Genomic DNA, 20,996 nt, shown 5'->3' with positions numbered 1-20,996 from the left:
GCTGTTGAACCGTTAGGCCACGCCCATTAATGCAAACCATAAAATATCAAATGTATCACCAAGTCTGGCTTGCATGCAAAATTTGGTGACTTTTGGAGAACTATCAAATATGGACCAATCACATGAAGGGGGGGCGCGCCTTTTGGCCTCTAGCGTCGCCACGGTAACACTTTTGAAAGAGAAAAGTAATGCGTGGTGTCGCAGGATGTAGACGCACATTTTGATGTATAACACATCTGGGTTCACGATACGGTTCGGGCTGAATTAACTGCCGAAGGAATGGCATAAATTTCGCCAAAATGACACAATGTATTCAAAATGGCCGACATCCTGTTCGGTTTCGGCCATGGCTCCAAGAGACTTTTCTTTAAGTTGTGCCATGATACAGGTGTGTAGCGATTTTCGTGCATGTAAGTCAAACCGTATTGTGGGGCTTGAGGCACAAAGTTTTCCGGGGGGCGCTGTTGAGCCATTTTGCCACGCCCATTAATGCAAACCATGAAATATCAAATTTATCGCCAGGCCTGGCTTGCATGCCAAATTTGGTGCCTTTTGGGGAACTATCAAATGTGGACCAATCAGATGAAGGGGGGGTGCGCTTGTTGGCGTCTAGTGTCGCCACGGTAACACTTTCGAAAGAGAAAAGTAATGCGTGTAGTCGCAGGATGGAGACGCACATTTTGATGTATAACACACCTGGGTACACGTTACGGTTCGGGCTGAATTAACTCTCGAAGGAATGGCATATATTGCTCCAAAATTACGCAATTAATTCAGAATGTTCAAAATGGCCGACTTCCTGTTCGGTTTCGGCCATGGCGCCAAGAGACTTTTCTTTAAGTTGTGACATGATACAGGAGTGTACCAATTTTCGTTCATGTACGTCAAACCGTATTATGGGGCTTGAGGCGCAAAGTTTTTTCTGTCTGAACCAACCAGATGAAGGGTGGGCGCCCTTTTTGGCGTCTAGCGTCGCCACGCTAACGCTTTTCAAAGAGAAAAGTAATGCGTGTGGTCGCAGGAGGGAGACGCACATTTTGATGTATAACACACCTAGGTGCACGTTACGGTTCGGGCTGAATTAACTGCCGAAGGAATGGCATAAATTGCGCCAAAGTGACACGATTAATTCAAAATGGCCGACTTCCTGTTCGGTTTCGGGCATGACGCCAAGAGACTTTTCTTTAAGTTGTCCCATGATACAGGTGTGTACCGATTTTCGTGCATGTACGTAAAACCGTATCGTGGGGCTTGAGGCACAAAGTTTTCAAGGGGGCGCTGTTGAGCCATTTTACCACGCCCATTAATACAAACCATTAAATATCAAATTTTTCGCCAGGCCTGACTTGGGTGCAAAATCTGGTGACTTTTTGGGCATGTTAAGGGGGGCAAAAAGGCCTTCACTTTGTCAGGAAAATAATAATAATAATAAAAATTCCTGCAAATACAATAGGGCCTTCGCACTGCAAGTGCTCGGGCCCTAATTAAAGCTGCAAGCAGCAATGAACGGGCCCTCGCACTCACGGCCACCGCCCCGCATAAGTATCAGAAATGACACCACCCACGACTTCCTATGTCAAACCATTGAAAAGTTATAGCAGAAAAAAGGGACAACCAATCAGAAGAAGGGGCGGGGCTAATTCAAGCCAATGAAGGTCAAGGACTCCATACAGAATCTGATGACACCACCCACGACTCTCTATGTCAAACCATTCCAAAGTTATAGCAGAAAATCGGGACAACCAATCAGAAGAAGGGGCGGGGCTAATTAAGGCCAACGAAGCTTAAGGACTCATTACAGAGTCCCATGACACAACCCACGACTTCCTATGTCAAACCATTCAAAAGTTATAGCAGAAAAAAGGGACAACCAATCAGAAGAAGGGGCGGGGCTAATTCAGGCCAATGAAGGTCAAGGACTCCATGCAGAATCTTATGACACCACCCAGGACTCTCTACGTCAAACCATTCCAAAGTTATAGCAGAAAATCGGGACAACCAATCAGAAGAAGGGGCGGGGCTAATTAAGGCCAACGAAGCTTAAGAACTCATTACAGAGTCCCATGATACCACCCATGACTTCCTATGTCAAACCATTCAAAAGTTATAGCAGAAAAAAGGGACAACCAATCAGAAGAAGGGGCGGGGCTAATTAAGGCCAACGAAGCTTGAGGACTCATTACAGAGTCCCATGACACCACCCACAACTCTCTATGTCAAACCATTCAAAAGTTATGGCAGAGAAAAGTATTCTAGGGGGCGCTGTTGAGCCATTTTGCCACGCCCATTAATGCAAACCATGAAATATCAAATTTATTGCCAGGCCTGGCTTGCATGCCAAATTTGGTGCCTTTTGGGGAACTATCAAATATGGACCAATCAGATGAAGGGGGGGTGCGCTTGTTGGCGTCTAGCGTCGCCACGGTAACACTTTTGAAAGAGAAAAGTAATGCGTGTAGTCGTAGGATGGAGACGCACATTTTTATGTATAACACATCTGGGTTCACGATACGGTTCGGGCTGAATTAACTCTCGAAGGAATGGCATATATTGCTCCAAAATTACGTGATTAATTCAGAATGTTCAAAATGGCCGACTTCCTGTTCGGTTTCGGCCATGGCGCCAAGAGACTTTTCTTTTTGTTGCGACATGATACAGGTGTGTAGCGATTTTCGTTCATGTACGTCAAAGAGTATTATGGGGCTTGAGGCGCAAAGTTTTTTTGGTCTGAACCAATCAGATGAAGGGTGGGCACGCTTTTTGGCGTCTAGCGTCGCCACGGTAACGCTTTTGAAAGAGAAAAGTAATGCGTGTTGTCGCAGGATGGAGACGCACATTTTGATGTATAACACACCTGGGTGCACGTTACGGTTCGGGCTGAATTAACTGCCGATGGAATGGCATAAATTTCGCCAAAATGACACGATTAATTCAAAATGGCGGACATCCTGTTCGGTTTCGGGCATGACCCCAAGAGACTTTTGTTTAAGTCGCGCCATGATACAGGAGTGTACCGATTTTCGTGCATGTACGTCAAATCGTATCGTGGGGCTTGAGGCACAAAGTTTTCAAGGGGGCGCTGTTTAGCCATTTTGCCACGCCCATTAATGCGAACCATTAAATATAAAATTTTTCGCCAGGCCTGGCTTGGGTGCAAAATTTGGTGACTTTTTGGGTACGTTTAGGGGGGCAAAAAGGCCTTCCTTTTGTCAGAAGAAAAATAATAATAAAAATTCCTGCAAATACAATAGGGCCTTCGCACTGAAGGTGCTCGGGCCCTAAAAATTCCTGCAAATACAATAGGGCCTTCGCACTGCAAGTGCTCGGGCCCTAATTATGAATAAAATGATAAGAAAATAAGTAAAATTAAAGCTGCAAGCAGCGATGAACGGGCCCTCGCACTGACGGCCACCGCCCCCCATAAGCATATCAGAAAAGACACCACCCACGACTTCCTATGTCAAACCATTCAAAAGTTATAGCAGAAAAAAGGGACAACCAATCAGAAGAAGGGGCGGGGCTAATTCAGGCCAATGAAGGTCAAGGACTCCATACAGAATCTGATGACACCACCCACGACTCTCTATGTCAAACCATTCCAAAGTTATAGCAGAAAATCGGGACAACCAATCAGAAGAAGGGGCGGGGCTAATTAAGGCCAACGAAGCTTAAGAACTCAGTACAAAGTCCCATGACACCACCCACGACTCTCTATGTCAAACCATTCAAAAGTTATGGCAGAAAAAAGGGACAACCAATCAGAAGAAGAGGCGGGGCTAATTCTGGCCAATGAAGGTCAAGGACTCCATAAAGAATCTGATGACACCACCCAGGACTCTCTATGTCAAACCATTCCAATGTTATAGCAGAAAATCGGGACAACCAATCAGAAGAAGGGGCGGGGCTTATTAAGGCCAACGAAGCTTAAGGACTCATTACAGAGTCCCATGACACCACCCACAACTTCCTATGTCAAACCATTCAAAAGTTATGGCAGATAAAAGTCATCTAGGGGGCGCTGTTGAGCCGTTAGGCCACGCCCATTAATGCAAACCATGAAATATCAAATTTATCGCCAAGTCTGGCTTGCATGCAAAATTTGGTGACTTTTGGAGAACTATCAAATATGGACCAATCACATGAAGGGGGGGCGCGCCTTTTGGCGTCTAGCGTCGCCACTGTAACACTTTTGAAAGAGAAAAGTAATGCGTGGTGTCGCAGGATGTAGACGCACATTTTGATGTATAACACACCTGGGTGCACGTTGCGGTTCGGGCTGAATTAACTGCCGAATGAATGGCATAAATTTCGCCAAAATGACACAATTTATTCAAAATGGCCGACATCCTGTTCGGTTTCGGCCATGGCTCCAAGAGACTTTTCTTTAAGTTGCGACATGATACAGGTGTGTAGCGATTTTCGTGCATGTACGTCAAACCGTATTGTGGGGCTTGAGGCACAAAGTTTTCCGGGGGGCGCTGTTGAGCCATTTTGCCACGCCCATTAATGCAAACCATGAAATATCAAATTTATCGCCAGGCCTGGCTTGCATGCCAAATTTGGTGCCTTTTGGGGAACTATCAAATATGGACCAATCAGATGAAGGGGGGGTGCGCTTGTTGGCGTCTAGTGTCGCCACGGTAACACTTTTGAAAGAGAAAAGTAATGCGTGTAGTCGCAGGATGGAGACGCACATTTTGATGTATAACACATCTGGGTTCACGATACGGTTCGGGCTGAATTAACTCTCGAAGGAATGGCATATATTGCTCCAAAATTACGCGATTAATTCAGAATGTTCAAAATGGCCGACTTCCTGTTCGGTTTCGGCCATGGCGCCAAGAGACTTTTCTTTTAGTTGCGACATGATACAGGTGTGTACCGATTTTCGTTCATGTACGTCAAACCGTATTATGGGGCTTGAGGCTCAAAGTTTTTTCTGTCTGAACCAATCAGATGAAGGGTGGGCGCGCTTTTTGGCGTCTAGCGTCTCCACGGTAACACCTTTGAAAGAGAAAAGTAATGCGTGGTGTCGCACGATGGAGACGCACATTTTTATGTATAACACACCTGGGTGCACGTTACGGTTCGGGCTGAATTAACTGCCAAAGGAATGGCATACATTTCGCCAAAATGACACGTTTAATTCAAAGTGGCCGACATCCTGTTCGGTTTCGGGCATGACCCCAAGAGACTTTTGTTTAAGTTGCGCAATGATACAGGTGTGTACCGATTTTCGTGCATGTACGACAAACCGTATTGTGGGGCTTGAGGCACAAAGTTTTCAAGGGGGCGCTGTTGAGCCATTTTGCCACGCCCATTAATGCAAACCATTAAATATCAAATTTTTCGCCAGGCCTGACTTGCATGCAAAATTTGGTGACTTTTTGGGGACGTTTAGGGGGGCAAAAAGGCCCTCCTTTCGTCAGAAGAAAAAAGAAAGAAAAAAAAAAATTCCTACAGATACAATAGGGCCTTCGCACTGAAGGTGCTCGGGCCCTAATAAAAATTCCTGCAAATACAATAGGGCCTTCGCACTGCAAGTGCTCGGGCCCTAATAAAAATTCCTGCAAATACAATAGGGCCTTCGCACTGCAAGTGCTCGGGCCCTAATAATAATAATTAAAGCTGCAAGCAGCGATGAACGGGCCCTCGCACTCACGTCCACCGCCCCCCATAAGCATATCAGAAATGACACCACCCACGACTCTCTATGTCAAACCATTCAAAAGTTATAGCAGAAAAAAGGGACAACCAATCAGAGGAAGGGGCGGGGCTAATTCAGGCCAATGAAGGTCAAGGACTCATTACAGAGTCCCATGACACCACCCACAACTTCCTATGTCAAACCATTCAAAAGTTATGGCAGAGAAAAGTATTCTAGGGGGCGCTGTTGAACCGTTAGCCACGCCCATTAATTGCAAACCATGAAATATCAAATGTATCACCAGGCCTGGCTTGCATGCAAAATTTGGTGACTTTTGGAGAACTATCAAATATGGACCAATCACATGAAGGGGGGGCGCGCTTTTTGGCGTCTAGCGTCGCCACGGTAACGCTTTTGAAAGAGAAAAGTAATGCGTGGTGTCGCAGGATGGAGACGCACATTTTGATGTATAACACACCTGGGTGCACGTTACGGTTCGGGCTGAATTAACTGCCGAAGGAATGGCATAAATTTCGCCAAAATGACACAATTTATTCAAAATGGCCGACGTCCTGTTCAGTTTCGGCCATGGCTCCAAGAGACTTTTCTTTAAGTTGTGCCATGATACAGGTGTGTAGCGATTTTCGTGCATGTACGTCAAACCGTATTGTGGGGCTTGAGGCACAAAGTTTTCCGGGGGGCGCTGTTGAGCCGTTAGGCCACGCCCATTAATGCAAACCATGAAATATCAAATTTATCGCCAGGCCTGGCTTGCATGCCAAATTTGGTGCCTTTTGGGGAACTATCAAATATGGACCAATCAGATGAAGGGGGGGTGCGCTTGTTGGCGTCTAGCGTCGCCACGGTAACACTTTTGAAAGAGAAAAGTAATGCGTGTAGTCGCAGGATGGAGACGCACATTTTGATGTATAACACATCTGGGTTCACGATACGGTTCGGGCTGAATTAACTCTCGAAGGAATGGCATATATTGCTCCAAAATTACGCGATTAATTCAGAATGTTCAAAATGGCCGACTTCCTGTTCGGTTAAGGCCATGGCGCCAAGAGACTTTTCTTTAAGTTGTGACATGATACAGGTGTGTACCGATTTTCCTTCATGTACGTCACACCGTATTATGGGGCTTGAGGCACAAAGTTTTTTCTGTCGAACCAATCAGATGAAGGGTGGGCGCGCTTTTTGGCGTCTAGCGTCGCCACGGTAACGCTTTTGAAAGAGAAAAGTAATGCGTGTTGTCGCAGGATGGAGACGCACATTTTGATGTATAACACACCTGGGTGCACGTTACGGTTCGGGCTGAATTAACTTTCGAAGGAATGGCATAAATTTCGCCAAAATGACACGACTAATTCAAAATGGCCGACATCCTGTTCGGTTTCAGGCATGACGCCAAGAGACTTTTCTTTCATTTGCGCCATGATACAGGTGTGTACCGATTTTCGTGCATGTACGTCAAACCGTATCGTGGGGCTTGAGGCACAAAGTTTTCTAGGTGGCGCTGTTGAGCCATTTTGCCACGCCCAATAATGCAAACCATTAAATATCAAATTTTTCGCCAGGCCTGACTTGGGTGCAAAATTTGGTGACTTTTTGGGCATGTTAAGGGGGGCAAAAAGGCCATCACTTTGTCAGAAGAAAAATAATAATAATAATTAAAGCTGCAAGCAGCGATGAACGGGCCCTCGCACTCACGGCCACCGCCCCCCATAAGCATATCAGAAAAGACACCACCCACGACTTCCTATGTCAAACCATTCAAAAGTTATAGCAGAAAAAAGGGACAACCAATCAGAAGAAGGGGCGGGGCTAACTAAGGCCAACGAAGCTTAAGAACTCATTACAGAGTCCCATGATACCACCTACGACTCCCTATGTCAAACCATTCCAAAGTTATAGCAGAAAATCGGGACAACCAATCAGAAGAAGGGGCGGGGCTAATTAAGGCCAACGAAGCTTAAGAACTCATTACAGAGTCCCATGATACCACCTACGACTCCCTATGTCAAACCATTCCAAAGTTATAGCAGAAAATCGGGACAACCAATCAGAAGAGGGGGCGGGGCTAATTAAGGGCAACGAAGCTTAAGGACTCATTACAGAGTCCCATGACACCACCCACAACTTCCTATGTCAAACCATTCAAAAGTTATGGCAGATAAAAGTATTCTAGGGGGCGCTGTTGAGCCGTTAGCCCACGCCCATTAATGCAAACCATGAAATATCAAATTTATCGCCAAGTCTGGCTTGCATGCAAAATTTGGTGACTTTTGGAGAACTATCAAATATGGACCAATCACATGAAGGGGGGGCGCGCCTTTTGGCATCTAGCGTCGCCACGGTAACACTTTTGAAAGAGAAAAGTAATGCGTGGTTTCGCAGGATGTAGACGCACATTTTGATGTATAACACACCTGGGTGCACGTTACGGTTCGGGCTGAATTAACTGCCGAAGGAATGGCATAAATTTCGCCAAAATGACACAATTTATTCAAAATGGCTGACATCCTGTTCGGTTTCGGCCATGGCTCCAAGAGACTTTTCTTTAAGTTGTGCCATGATACAGGTGTGTAGCGATTTTCGTGCATGTACGTTAAACCGTATTGTGGGGCTTGAGGCACAAGGTTTTCCGGGGGGCGCTGTTGAGCCATTTTGCCACGCCCATTAATGCAAACCATGAAATATCAAATTTATCGCCAGGCCTGGCTTGCATGCCAAATTTGGTGCCTTTTGGGGAACTATCAAATATGGACCAATCAGATGAAGGGGGTTGCGCTTGTTGGCGTCTAGCGTCGCCACGGTAACACTTTCGAAAGAGAAAAGTAATGCGTGTAGTCGCAGGATGGAGACGCACATTTTGATGTATAACACATCTGGGTTCACGATACGGTTCGGGCTGAATTAACTCTCGAAGGAATGGCATATATTGCTCCAAAATTACGCAATTAATTCAGAATGTTCAAAATGGCCGACTTCCTGTTCGGTTTCGGCCATGGTGCCAAGAGACTTTTCTTTAAGTTGTGACATGATACAGGTGTGTACCGAGTTTCGTTCATGTACGTCAAACCGTATTATGGGGCTTGAGGCACAAAGTTTTTTCTGTCGAACCAATCAGATGAAGGGTGGGCGCGCTTTTTGGCATCTAGCGCCGCCACGGTAACGCTTTTGAAAGAGAAAAGTAATGCGTGTTGTCGCAGGATGGAGACGCACATTTTGATGTATAACACACTTGGGGGCACGTTACGGTTCGGGCTGAATTAACTTTTGAATGAATGGCATAAATTTCGCCAAAATGACACGACTAATTCAAAATGGCCGACATCCTGTTCGGTTTCGGGCATGACCCCAAGACACTTTTGTTTAAGTTGTCCCATGATACAGGTGTGTACCGATTTTCGTGCATGTACGTCAAACCGTATCGTGGGGCTTGAGGCACAAAGTTTTCAAGGGGGCGCTGTTGAGCCATTTTGACACGCCCATTAATGTAAACCATGAAATATCAAATTTTTCGCCAGGCCTGACTAGGGTGCAAAATTTGGTGACTTTTTGGGCACGTTAAGGGGGGCAAAAAGGCCTTCACTTTGTCAGGAAAATAATAATAATTAAAGCTGCAAGCAGCGATGAACGGGCCCTCGCACTCACGTCCACCGCCCCCCATAAGCATATCAGAAATGACAGCCCCCACGACTCTCTATGTCAAACCCTTAAAAAGTTATAGCAGAAAATAGGGACAACCAATCAGAAGAAGGGGTGGGGCTAATTCAGGCCAATGAAGGTCAAGGACTCCATACAGAATCTTATGACACCACCCACGACTCTCTATGTCAAATCATTCCAAAGTTATAGCAGAAAATCGGGACAACCAATCAGAAGAAGGGGCGGGGCTAATTAAGGCCAACGAAGCTTAAGAACTCATTACAGAGTCCCATGATACCACCCATGACTTCCTATGTCAAACCATTCAAAAGTTATAGCAGAAAAAAGGGACAACCAATCAGAAGAAGGGGCGGGGCTAATTCAGGCCAATGAAGGTCAAGGACTCCATAAAGAATCTGATGACACCACCCACGACTCTCTATGTCAAACCATTCTAAAGTTATAGCAGAAAATCGGGACAACCAATCAGAAGAAGGGGCGGGGCTAATTAAGGCAAACGAAGCTTAAGGACTCATTACAGAGTCCAATGACACCACCCACAACTCTCTATGTCAAACCATTCAAAAGTTATGGCAGAGAAAAGTATTCTAGGGGGCGCTGTTGAACCGTTTGCCACGCCCATTAATGCAAACCATGAAATATCAAATTTATCGCCAGGCCTGGCTTGCATGCAAAATTTGGTGACTTTTGGAGAACTATCAAATATGGACCAATCACATGAAGAGGGGGCGCGCCTTTTGCCGTCTAGCGTCGCCACGGTAACATTTTTGAAAGAGAAAAGTAATGCGTGGTGTCGCAGGATGTAGACGCACATTTTGATGTATAACACACCTGGGTGCACGTTACGGTTCGGGCTGAATTAACTGCCGAAGGAATGGCATAAATTTTGCCAAAATGACACAATTTATTCAAAATGGCCGACATCCTGTTCGGTTTCGGCCATGGCTCCAAGAAGCTTTTCTTTAAGTTGTGCCATGTTACAGGTGTGTAGCGATTTTCGTGCATGTACGTCAAACCGTATTGTGGGGCTTGAGGCACAAAGTTTTCCGGGGGGCGCTGTTGAGCCATTTTGCCACGCCCATAAATGCAAACCATGAAATATCAAATTTATCGCCAGGCCTGGCTTGCATGCAAAATTTGGTGCCTTTTGGGGAACTATCAAATATGGACCAATCAGATGAAGGGGCGGTGCGCTTGTTGCCGTCTAGCGTCGCCACGGTAACACTTTTGAAAGAGAAAAGTAATGCGTGTAGTCGCAGGATGGAGACGCACATTTTGATGTATAACACACCTGGGTGCACGTTACGGTTCGGGCTGAATTAACTGCCGAAGGAATGGCATAAATTGCGCCAAAGTGACACGATTAATTCAAAATGGCCGACTTCCTGTTCGGTTTCGGCCATGTCGCCAAGAGACTTTTCTTTAAGTTGTTTACTGATACAGGTGTGTACCGATTTTCGTGCATGTACGTCAAACCGTATCGTGGGGCTTGAGGCACAAAGTTTTCAAGGGGGCGCTGTTGAGCCATTTTACCACGCCCATTAATGCAAACCATTAAATATCAAATTTTTCGCCAGGCCTGACTTGGGTGCAAAATTTGGTGACTTTTTGGGCATGTTAAGGGGGGCAAAAAGGCCATCACTTTGTCAGAAGAAAAATAATAATAATAAAAATTCCTGCAAATACAATAGGGCCTTCGCACTGCAAGTGCTCGGGCCCTAATAACGCGAAGAATTCCTACAGATACAATAGGGCCTTCGCACTGAAGGTGCTCGGGCCCTAATAATAATAATAACGCGAAGAATTCCTACAGATACAATAGGGCCTTCGCACTGAAGGTGCTCGGGCCCTAATAATAATAATAATAATCATCATCATCATAATCATCATCATAATCATCATAATAACAATGCCCACAGCAATTACGGCCTATCATTATAGTTTAATAATAATAATATGCTAATAGCCTAACAATAATAATGACGTCATTGCCACTTCAATGTACTCAACACTTAACAACTTCAACGTCATTTTCCATTGTGAATCAATGACAAATTAGCCCCAGGATAAAAGCTTAGATAAAACCACAGGTGATGATGAAGAAAGAAGGGCTGTCCTTGGCAATATCTGGAGCGGAGGGCTAAAGACCGGCGAGGATGGAGGAGTTTGAAGGCCTGTTCCAAGTAGGTATAAGTAAAAAGCTTGTAAATGGACACAAGGTACTTCTGTCAACGTGGCAATACATTTTTTAGCTCATGGTGCGCGGACATCACATTTTTAATCGTCTCTCCAGTGTCGATGCGAGCTGACCGTGCATGCCGTGGCAATTATAGCAATTATTCTGAGTCCAAATCCCATGCAGTACATTCCTAAATTGAGTATTCCAAAACGAATAATGCAAACTACATATCACGTCATTGGCACCCCAGAATAGAGGCCAACGAGGTGGCAAAGCGCAGTGGAGTGCGCTCTGAATTTGGGCACACCATAGGTCTGGGTAATGTACTCGCAAATATCCAGTGTAACAGTCTTTGTGAGGAAATATCTATTCTTCTCTTTGCCACCTCCAAAACAGAGAAGAGTTGTTGCGTCTCTCTCATGAAGGTGCGCTCCTAAACCCGAATCGCGCAAACCCGAAGCGCGCACATGATGAGATGAGGTCTCTCCTCCTCCTACATTTGCACAAATTGATGAAACCAAAACAAACTAAGCAAACGTAATTAATTTGGTAGATAGAGTCCAGTTACTACAGAATAGCCTACAGTTCAGTTGAATGGCCTAACGTTACACTCCCTGAAAAAGTGTCGGGTCTGACACATCCACAGCATTAATTATGCAGGGCAGGCTGCGAGAGTGTGGATGGGTTTTATTATAATTTACACATTCACCGGCTAGTTTGCAAAATAGCCGTTTTGCTGTTTTTTCTACATTAGCCGCCCTGACGGTTATTTTGCACATTAGCCGGCTATTTTGCAAAATAGCCGTTTGGCCGGCTATTTTACACATTAACCACCCTGCCGGTTATTTTGCAAAATAACCGTTTTACTACATTAACCGTAACACATACATACATACATACATACATACATACATACTATATGAGAGAGAGAGAGAGAGAGAGAGAGAGAGAGAGAGAGAGAGAGAGAGAGAGAGAGAGAGAGAGAGAGAGCATCTCCGTGATCGTGGAGTGGAGTGGAGAGTCAGCAGCTGGACTCCACACCCACGGTCAGCTATTAGTAGGTACAAACAACAACAATCAAACAACAACAACCATTATTCATTGCATTATTACATTTGTGGGAAGTTATTACAACATTGAAAGTTGAAGATTTTCACTTCCCCACAAACGTAATAAATCTCTACAAACGTAAAACATTTGTGGGAAATCGCGTGTTACGTTTGTAGTAGGCAGCGACTATTACGTTTGTGGGAAATGTATTACATTTGCAGGAATATTACATTAAAAGCTGCATATTTTTATTACGTTTGTGGGCATTATTACATTGGCGGGCGTTACATGCGGACTACTAAATATACGATCATTAAGCTCCAAGTCTCTGTTAGTAAAACATTGAAACTGAAACCAAGACACGTACATACAAGTATCACACATCAGTATCATTAGTTAAATAACTTTAGACAGAATTCAAGTACGTTTCATCAGAAAATTAGAAACCAAAATAATTACTTAAAATAAAGAAACAGTTAAAATTAATTAATAATAAAATGAATGAATTAATGAATAGCTATAACAACAACAACAATAATAATAATAATAATAATAATAATAATAATAATAATAATAACAATAATAATAATAATAAATAAATACTTAAAATAAATACTTTCATTTTAAAGCTGTGGTCTAAAATCTAATGTCAAACTAAGCAAGAAAAATATTTCTGATCACTTCTTGAAAAGTCCAATCTTTTAACCATGTACTGTATAAATACTGTATTTCTCTGCTCTTAATATGTTGCCTTCAGTCCAGCAACTCTGATCAAATGCAGATTGAAAATATATATACATGTGTGTGTATGTATATATATATATATATATATATATATATATATATATATATATATATACATATATATTTACAAGTGGTTAAGAGGTTAAAAGAGGCTTCATTCTTCCCCACTGAGCCATGACAAAGCCGGTTCAGCCTAACAGCAAACTCTACCAGCGTAACCCAAAACACCCCCTTCCAGCTACAGGCAGGTCCCGCTCCAGCTCTGCTGCTCATTTTACATCAGAATAGACAGACAAAAAACTTTGAACAGTCACCTACAGTCAAACTAAGCCAAACAGGAGCCAGTCACATATCAAGGTCACAGGAAAAAAGCCAAGCTTACCAACCCCAGCACACACTGCAGGTAAGGCCGCTCGTCTCCACCCCAGCTGACTGCTAGTGTTTGCTGTGGGAATTGAGGACAGGTGTCCTAGTCCCCCACCCACCCTCCGCTTCACAGCAGCCAACTGCCGTCTTTGTTTGAGAGTTTTCAAGGCACGCCCAGAGCAGCCACTATTACCTGGGAAGGTTTTTTTCTCCCCTCCAGGAAGTACAGACAGGTTAACGGATCGCCACCATGCACACAAGCGCCTCTCTGCTTGAGCAGATCTGATGACCTTGTTTTCACTGAGTTCCTGATCAAATACAAAACCACAGAATCAGAGCAGAAACCTGTACCTTCAAAATGAAAAAATGTTACTTTTGAACCTCTGTCAGCAACTAAACTTTACTTTACAATCAAAACATTTACAGGACTGTACGATTCCAATTTTAAACTCTGTATGTGTAGGTTTGCGTTACTTCCCATTACACCAAAAACACAAGTGGGTTTGCAGAATGTTTGTGCGTGCATGCCTGTGCATGTGGTTATAGAGGTCAGTGCAGAGTAAAACTGTTTGCTGACAGAAATTGCTTTGTTACACGAATCCCCTCTGTCCTCCAGTGATAACCAGCCGACCCGTCCAGCGTGCAGGGGACCAGTTTCCCCCTCTGCAGGGCGGCGCTGGAATGTGTAGACGGCCTTGTCCCATATGAAGCTCTCGTGGCAAATGCTAACCTACTAAAGCAATTGTTATTGCATATGTCATGATTTGCTTCAGTCATTTCAGTTTATTAATCATTTGCTACTTGCTTCATTGAACAGGTACAGTCCTATAAATATCTGGGGACAATCATTGACTCTACCCTAAAATGTAAAGACAACTGAAAAGCTGTGAGCAGGAAGAGACACCAGCGGCTGTTCTATCTGAGGAAGTTGTCCCGTTTCCACATAGATAGGACCATGTTGACACTTTTTTATCATGCTTTTATTGAATCTGTTTTAGCAAACCTGCCCCTAAAAGAAGGAGCTACTCAAGCAGATCATTAAATGGTCGGCTGGTTGGGGAAACACAGCTGGGCCTGGAGTCGCTGGACGCCAAACAGTTGCAGCTCCAGCTCCATCCCAATGATGCCTCCATCCCTTAGAGAGTGAGTTCCAGCTGCTGCCATCAGGAGCAGATTCATAGTCCCCAGAACTAGGAACTATAGGAACAGCTTTGTCCGTGCTGCTGTCTCTCTTTTAAACAAATCCTAACGCATTGTATTTATTGCCGAGGTCTATGCTGCTTTTAACTTATTTATTTCTATTCATTAGAAACCCTGACCTTGGTTTATACTTTCTTTTTTTATTTATTTATTGTTCTTTGCCTTGTGGGCAACATCTACTTTTATCCTGTTCAGTGAGCATTGTGAGAACCTGCCATGTCTGTCTGCTGTTGCAAAACTGTTCATTGTTTTTCTCCTGTGTCAAATTAATGTCTGTAAAGATTGTGTGTGAGATGCCTTCCATACTGCAAAACAAATCTACCTACGGGTATTAATAAAGTTAACCTGTAACTTCTACAGAGCATTCAGCCATTTTTTAGATGATGACAACCTGAGAAGCCAGCACCTCTCATCATAATTTGGTAAACTTTCAGTTTCATTTGTAACTGTCTTTTGTTCACATCCAAATGTTCCCATGACGGATCCCACCCCACCCTCCAACCCATCCACTTCCCAACTTTCACCATCGGACTAGACAACAGTACTTTGGAGTTGTTGTTTTTTTATTGTTTGTTTTTCTGTAATTGATTCATTCCTCAATTTTTTACCCATATATTTATGCATTTTAATTTTGCCAGATCATCACAAAGAGGAGCTATGGATACTGGTGCAGAAGTGGAGCGATGATCAGCCACCTCCTCTACATGGATGACATCAAGTTGTACGTCAGGAGTGAGCTAGACGTGGACTCACTGATCCACCTCTCGAGAAAACATACAGACACATCCAGATGTCATTCAGACTGGTGTCCAAGAGGGGCAAAATGATCCCAACTGAGGAGGTTGAGCTACCAGAGGGCAATATACAGCCAAGTAGCTGAAGGGAGTCAGCTGAACGTAAGAACAAAGTCTGATCCATCAACACCTATGCCCTGCTAGCCATATGGCGCTTTTATACTAGTACCTTACTCAGCGCGACTCGACTCCACATGCCTTGCCCTCGTTTCTTTTCAACACCCAGATCAGAAGTAGGAGGTTGGAGTGAAGCTGCTGTGACGTATTTGATTGTGTATCTAAACGGAGAAGACAACAACACTAAAGATGTAGAACCTGGAGGAGATGATAGATGTGCTGCTGGGTCTGTGGCTTGTGTTCTATATCAAGTTAAAAAATGAGAGTGAAAGAAGTTTCAACGCTTTTTTTTTAAATTTTGTTTGTCTCAGCGCTGCTGAAAAGTCAGCTGGGGCCGTGAGCAGCTATGAAGAGACAGAGCTCCTGGTGGATCTGGTCGTTCCTTATCGCCCGTCTAGATCCCTTTTTAATTCTCTCCTCAGCCACCAGGTTTATGAACATCTGCACCTCAGAGTTGGATCACCAAACAGACTGTTGCGCTGCCATTGCCTGTTGAATAAAATGAAGAAGCCGCGAGTCTCTCTTTCGCTGATTTCTTCCTCCTGACTCAGATGTCTGACTCCAACCCCCCGACCAATCGGTGGCCTTTAGTGAGATGATGTCAGATACAGCCGACTCAGCAGCTTATAACTTCGGCAGAATAGTTACAGAAAAAGTATCTACTCAGCACGCCTCCACCCGCCTCCACCCCTAGTGGAGAAGCACAAAACCGGGATGAGGCGAGTCGAGTCGCGCTGAGTAGGTACTAGTGGAAAAGCTCATGATGCACAGAGGATCATCCCAAGTCCAGCACCATGAGACTCTACATCAAGCGGAAAGAGGGACTGCTAGGATTTCTACCACTAATTTGGCACTATAATTAACTAGGTTTGATTATTTGTGCGACAGGTTGTACAACAGGCTCACACTCAGACAAACCTTGAGAAAGAGATAACAGGAACTGGAATGGAAATAAAATCAAGGAACTGCTTGCTCCTCACGCTGAGGAAGAAATTTCCCTGCAGATTAGTGAATAATTTACATGTCATTTACTGTAAATCTGTTGAAATGCGCCATAGAGGCATCCAGAGAAGAAGAAAAATCATGACATTAGTGATTATCCCTGTAGAGAGCGAGAGAGTTTCACCTGGGACAGGGACGGTCAGGAAACTCCGCTGTGTAAAGCGCTGTTGACCTGCTGGACACCTCGGGAATGGATCAGCCAGTCGGTGCTGCCGAGTCTTAGAGGCGGCTCATCATCAAAATGTTATTACTTGTTTATAAAGCCCAAAACGACTTAGCTCCGCAATATTTGCAAGACCTGATAGTGCCTTATGTTCCTGGCAGAGCTCTCCGTTCTCGGAGTGCAGGTTTACTCGTAGTTCCTAGAGTATCTAAATGTAGATTTGGAGTGCGGGCATTCTGCTATCAGGCACCATTACTATGGAACCAACTTCCAATCTGGGTTAAGGAGGCTGACACCACCTGACCTTTAAAACCAAACTTAAAACCTTTCTGTTTAGTAAAGCCTATAGTTAGTGTTAGTAAACCTCTAGTTAGTGTTAGTAAACCTCTAGTTAGCGTCAGTAAACCTCTAGTTAGTGTTTAGTAAACCTCTAGTTAGCGTTAGTAAACCTCTAGTTAGTATTTAGTAAACCTCTAGTTAGTGTTTAGTAAACCTCTAGTTAGCGTTAGTAAACCTCTAGTTAGTGTTTAGTAAACCTCTAGTTAGCGTTAGTAAACCTCTAGTTAGTGTTTAGTAAACCTCTAGTTAGCGTTAGTAAACCTCTAGTTAGTGTTTAGTAAACCTCTAGTTGGTGTTTAGTAAACCTCTAGTTAGTGTTTAGTAAACCTCTAGTTAGTGTTAGTAAACCTCTAGTTAGCGTTAGTAAACCTCTAGTTAGTGTTAGTAAACCTCTAGTTAGTGTTAGTAAACCTCTAGTTAGTGTTAGTAAACCTCTAGTTAGCGTTAGTAAACCTCTAGTTAGTGTTAGTAAACCTCTAGTTAGTGTTAGTAAACCTCTAGTTAGTGTTTAGTAAACCTCTAGTTAGTGTTTAGTAAACCTCTAGTTAGCATTAGTAAACCTCTAGTTAGCGTTAGTAAACCTCTAGTTAGCATTAGTAAACCTCTAGTTAGTGTCTAGTAAACCTCTAGTTAGTGTTTAGTAAACCTCTAGTTAGCATTAGTAAACCTCTAGTTAGTGTTTAGTAAACCTCTAGTTAGTGTTCAGTAAACCTGTAGTTAGTGTCTAGTAAACCTCTAGTTAGTGTTTAGTAAACCTCTAGTTAGTGTTCAGTAAACCTCTAGTTAGTGTTAGTAAACCTCTAGTTCGTGTTTTTAAACCTCTAGTTAGTGTTCAGTAAACCTCTAGTTAGTGTTTTTAAACCTCTAGTTAGTGTTTTTAAACCTCTAGTTAGTGTTTTTAAACCTATAGTTTGTGTTTAGTAAACCTGTAGTTAGTGTAAACTGTGTGTGTTAGAGTCAGTAGTCATAGCTGCAGCTATAGAACAAGACTATAATAGTTAGTCTCAAATATAGCTTCGTAGTAGATATACAAACAACACATTGAATATATTGAAGGGAAAATTTCAAAATCACTCGCAATCCTGTATAAATCCAGAAATATACTGAATTCCAAGGCCTTGCATTTGATTTACTACTCATTGATTGTTCCCTATTTGTCTTACTGTGTGGAATTGTGGGGATCCACCTTTAAAACCACCTTAAATGCAATAATAAAACTTCAAAAACGAGCCATACGTACCATCAATAAGGCTGATTACTACGCTCACACAGATCCACTTTTTCTAAATTCTCATGTTATTAAATTTTATGATTTGTTTTATTTTAAAATCATGCAAATTATGTTTAAAGCAAAATCAAAAATGCTCCCTGACCCAATACAGAAGTTCTTTTCAATTCAGGAGACTCGTTACAATCTTAGAGGTGTCTGTAATTTCACAGTACAAATGGCTAAAAAAGGTATGAAAAGGAGATGTGTCTCCATCGTTGGAGTTAAATTCTGGAATGATGCCAACATAGATTTAAAAACATGTCATTCTTTTGTTGTATTTAAGAAAATGGTTTGTAAAGCTATTTTTGAAGCTTATAAGTGCAATTGACCATCTGTTAATGTTTCTTTGCTTTTCTATTACCCCTCCTTGAACCGCCACCTTACTGTGGTGGAGGGGTTTGTGTGCCCGAGTGATCCTAGGAGCTATGTTGTCGGGGGCACTTTCGCCCCTGGTAGGGTCTCCCATGGCAAACAGGTCCTGGGTGACGGGCCAGACTAAGAGCGTTTCACAAAGCCTACCATGAAGAGGAAAAATCAGAGGACCGTTACGTCGCCCGGATCGGCGTCACCGGGGCCCCGCCCTGGAGCCAGGCCTGGGGTTGGGGCTCGTAGGCGAGCGCCTGGTGGCCGGGTCTTTGCCCGTGGGACCCGGCCGGGCTCAGCCCGAAACGGCGACGTGGGCCCGCCTTCCTGTAGGCCTACCACCCGCAGGAAGGACCATGGCAGGCCGGTGCAATGTGGGCTGGGTAGCAGTCGTGGCGGGGTGCCTCGACGACCCAATCCCTGGACCAAAACCCTCACAGTCGGGACATGGAATGTCACCTCGCTGGGGGGGAAGGAGCCGGAGCTTGTGCGTGAGGTTGAGAGATACCGGCTAGAAATAGTCGGGCTCACCTCCACACATAGCTTGGGCTCTGGAACCCAGCTCCTTGAAGGGGGCTGGACCCTCCACTACTCTGGAGTTGCCCAGGGTGAGAGGCGGCGGGCTGGTGTGGGCTTGGTTATAGCCCCCCAGCTCAGCCGCCATGTGTTGGAGTTCACCCCGGTGAACGAGAGGGTCGCCTCCTTGCGCCTTCGGGTCGGGAAAAGGTCTCTCACTGTTGTTTGTGCCTACGGGCCGAACAGCAGTGGGGAGTACCCGGCCTTCTTGGAGCCCCTGGGAGGAGTACTTGATAGTGCTCCAACTGGGGACTCCATTGTTTTACTGGGGGACTTCAACGCTCACGTGGGTAATGACAGTGATACCTGGAGAGGCGTGATTGGGAGGAACGGCCTCCCCGATCTGAACCCGAGCGGTGTTTTGTTGTTGGACTTCTGTGCGAGTCACGGTTTGTCCATCACGAACACCATGTTCAGGCATAAGGGTGTCCATCAGTGCACGTGGCACCAGGACACCCTAGGCCGGAGGTCAATGATCGACTTTGTTGTCGTTTCATCTGACCTTCGGCCGCATGTCTTGGACACTCGGGTGAAGAGAGGGGCTGAGCTGTCAACTGATCACCACCTGGTGGTGAGTTGGATGCGCTGGCCGAGGGAGAGGTTGGACAGACCGGGCAGACCCGGCTCGAAGCTGTGGACGCAAGGTCTCCGGTGCCTGTCGTGGCGGCAATCCTAGAACCCGGTGGTGGACACCGGAAGTACAGGATGCCGTCAGACTGAAGAAGGAGTCCTACCGGGCTATGTTGGCCGGTGGGACTCCTGACGCAGTAGATAGGTTCCGGCAGGCCAAGCGGGCCGCGGCTCGGGCAGTCTTGGAGGCAAAAACTCGGGTCTGGGAGGAGTTCGGGGAGGCCATGGAGGAGGACTTTCGGTCGGCCTTGAGGAAATTCTGGAGGACCGTTCGGCACCTCAGAAGGGGGAAGCAGTACTCTGCCGGCACCGTTTATGGTGCTGGTGGGGAGCTGTTGACCTCGACTGGGGACATTGTCGGACGGTGGAAGGAATACTTTGAGGATCTCCTTAACCCGACTGACATGCCTTCCACTGAGGAAGCAGAGGGTTGGGGCTCGGAGGCGTGCTCATCCATCACCCAAGCCGAGGTCACCTCGGTGGTTCGTAAGCTCCTCGGTGGCAGGGCACCGGGGGTGGATGAGATTCGCCCTGAGTACCTCAAGTCTCTGGATGTCGTAGGGCTGTCTTGGTTGACACGCCTCTGCGACATTGCATGGAGGAAGGGGACAGTACCGCTGGGGTGGCAAACCGGGGTGGTGGTCCCTCTGTTTAAAAAGGGGGACCGGAGAGTGTGCTCCAACTATAGGGGGATCACACTTCTCAGCCTCCCGGGGAAAGTCTACGCCAGGGTACTGGAGAGGAGATTACGGCCGATAGTCAAACCTCGGATTCAGGAGGAACAATGCGGTTTTCGTCCCGGTCGTGGAACACTGGACCAGCTCTATACCCTCCGCAGGGTGCTCGAGGGTTCATGGGAATTTGCCCAACCAGTCTACATG

The 20,996-nt window shown here is 45.1% G+C and overlaps 1 protein-coding gene across 2 annotated transcripts in view; it reads right to left on the bottom strand.

Annotated features, from left to right (window-relative positions):
• The window catches only part of cers3a (ceramide synthase 3a), a 134,446-nt gene extending 120,711 nt beyond the window's left edge, over window positions 1-13,735 (bottom strand). The window contains exon 1 of one of the 2 annotated variants that reach the window (XM_061735909.1): window positions 13,682-13,735. The gene's annotated coding sequence lies outside the window, so the exon portion shown is untranslated. Of the gene's footprint in view, window positions 1-13,677 lie in introns of both variants that reach the window. The other variant, XM_061735901.1, reaches the window with a different exon arrangement.
• Window positions 13,736-20,996: the final 7,261 nt, after the last annotated feature.

The sequence above is a fragment of the Cololabis saira genome, chromosome 2, assembly GCF_033807715.1.
Source record: "Cololabis saira isolate AMF1-May2022 chromosome 2, fColSai1.1, whole genome shotgun sequence".
NCBI lineage: Eukaryota > Metazoa > Chordata > Actinopteri > Beloniformes > Belonidae > Cololabis > Cololabis saira.
This window is presented reverse-complemented; position numbering and strand designations above follow the sequence as displayed.